Source organism: Vicia villosa, unplaced genomic scaffold (assembly GCF_029867415.1).
Source record: "Vicia villosa cultivar HV-30 ecotype Madison, WI unplaced genomic scaffold, Vvil1.0 ctg.000605F_1_1, whole genome shotgun sequence".
Taxonomy (NCBI): Eukaryota; Viridiplantae; Streptophyta; class Magnoliopsida; order Fabales; family Fabaceae; genus Vicia; species Vicia villosa.
Window position 1 is genome coordinate 208,244 of NW_026705277.1, and position 2,923 is coordinate 211,166.

Sequence of the window (2,923 nt, forward strand, 5' to 3'; positions counted from 1 at the left end):
TTTTTTAAGAATTTCCCACCGCATATATCTCTCACGTTAAATTTACTATTTCATATAGACATATACTCCCTCCATTCTCTTTTATAAAAAAAAAAAAAAAACATTTCACACATACCAATAAACCTAATTAAAAGTCAAATAATTGTGTAACTTCTAAAAAAATATTCCCTCTGGTCCTTAATATAAGAAGAAAAAACAAAAATCATCAATACCAACACACACAATAACTACTTTCATTTTTACACCTTTTTACCAAATATACCCTCATAGACTATCTTTTTATTTGTTCAATAATTTATTGAAAATTTACAAGAGTAATCATTAGCCACAAATACACATTACTTGTATGGATAGTGGATAGATTTTAGACACTTTTACACATTACCTCTATTCCAATCTCAGTGTCACAACTTTTTTTTCAAAAGAACAGTATAACATAGCATATCTTTTTTTTGCCTCTATAACTTCTTATTACAAGTTTTTTGTACTCTAACACATCAAAACTAAAACCAAATTTCCCACCAAAATTATTAGAAACTAGATTTCCCACCAAAAATAAATAAATTTGAAAACTTTACATTTACATATTTAAAAGACATAGAACAAACTCTCAATTAATTAAAATTGAAAAATGCCACTAAACATAAACTTGAATGTTCCTTTCACCAACTCAAGTGAAGAAGAAACAAATGAAATTCATTTTGATTTAAATAACCTGATAGATAATTGCTCAAGTAAAACTAGACCTAAGTTTCTAAGGAAGAATGAATAAAACAACTTCAGAATTTTCTTATCATTAATGGAGAAGAACCTTACAATATATAGTTAGGGTTTACTAACACCCTAATGGGCCATGGGCCAAACATAAGAAAAGTAAACATAAGTTCTTAAAATAATTACTAAAAAAACACCTCCTCTAACAATAATAATCTTTTAGTAAAACAGATTTCTTCTTCTCTCTAATGGGCCTTGCTGCCTTCTTAACAATACTCATTGGCCCAATAAGAACCTTGTCCTCAAGGTTCATAGGATTGGGCCGGGATTGATGCACTGTGGGTCGGGGCAGAATGTGGAAAAATTAGGGTTAAGTTGGGAAGAAATGGGACACGTGTTTGGTAGAGGGTTGGCCGCGGTAGGCAAAGGGTTAGGTGAGAGATTCGTGGGTTTAGTGGGTGGAAGAGATAAGGATGAAATCTGAGAGGAAGAAGTGGATTGGTTGGTATGAGATAAGGGGCACGTGGAAAGAGGGAAAGGATAGTGTGTGGTTTGAAATTTCTGTGGGTGAAAAACAGTTGTATCATCGAGTTCCAACGGTAGCCTTGGAACAAACAAAGGGGCATGTGTGACTTTTGGGGAAGGGGGCAAGTGGGGCCCATCCAGTTGTCCCTCACGTGAAGAAGTAAGTGGAACGTTACAAGAGCTAAAGTTATGTGCACTTAGGGATTCACTTGCATTTGTACTCTTCTCTCTACTTCCAAAATTTTTGTTTTCTCTCTGTCTTGTTCCCGTTTTCACTTCTGTACTCCTGTGCACTTCAATATCTTGACCGATAGCCTCACCCTTACCTTCCATATCTGAACCCATATTAATTCCTTCTTGCATGTATGGTGTCTCCTCATACAAGCGGTGTTGTATTTCTGGAGGAAAGAAACGAGAAACTTCGGAGGGAGGCAAGCTATGGTACGGTTTAAGCAGAGAAACATGGATGACGGGATGAACTCGTGATAACGAAGGAAGATCCAACATGTAGGCAACCTCACCAACCCGTTTGATGATTTTGAAGGGTCCAAAGTAACGTTTCGCGAGTTTCTGTGAAGTCCTTTTGTTCACTGTTTGCTGCCGGTAAGGATGCAACTTCAATAGAACTAGATCTCCTTGTTTGAATGAAAAATCCAAACGTTTTTTATTCGCTTGTTTTTCCATTTGTATGCAACTCTTCTTAAGATTTTCGGTTAACTGATTAAGAATTTGCTCACGTTGTTGCAGGGACACTGACAGAGGGTCGTCATGGAGGTCATCAGTCACATAGTGCAAGATGTTCGGTGGATCCCGACCGTAGAGGGCCTTGAAGGGCGTCATCTGAATCACCGTGTGAAATGAAGTGTTAAACCAATATTCGGCGAGATAAAGGAACTTGTACCACTGCTTAGGAAAATCACTCGTGAAGCAACGTAGGTATGTTTCAATAGATCTATTTACTACCTCTGCCTGTCCATCTGTTTCTGGATGGTAGGATGTATTGTATTTTAATGTAGTGCCTTGTTTTTTGAAAAAATCTTTCCAGAATGAGCTCAGAAATAACAGATCTCTGTCGGAGACAATGGACTTAGGGTTACCGTGCAAGCGATAAATCTCCACAGAAAAACGAGAAGCCAAATCTTTAGCAGTGAAGTTTGTTGGTAAGGCCAAAAAATGGACAAATTTAGTCAGGCGGTCGCATATAACCCAGATCACGGTGTGTCCGAAAGAGTTAGGGAGATGAGTAATGAAATCCACGGTGAGTTCATCCCAAGCTTTTGTTGGTATTGGAAGTGGTTGCAAAAGTCCTTTCTTCTTTTGAGTTACATATTTATTCTGCTGACACATTGTGCAATGTTTCACCATGTGTTTGACTGCGAGGTAAAGTCCTGGCCAAGAAAAAGAGGCCAAAACTCTAGCCAAGGTGGCCTTGACCCCCGAGTGCCCTGCTGTAGGTGTGGAATGGTATTCATCGAGGAGCTGCTTACGAAGATCTGCAATATCAGGTATGAAGATGCGCTCTCTGTGATATATTAATCCTTGTAATAATTTGAAATCTGGCTGTTTATTCTGTTCATCTATCATCTGTCTTACTAATGCTTGGCCTGCTGTGTCTGTTGCATAAAATGTACGGAGTGTCTTTAAGAGGTCTGGAATCGGGGAAGAGACGACCAACAGCAAGGAG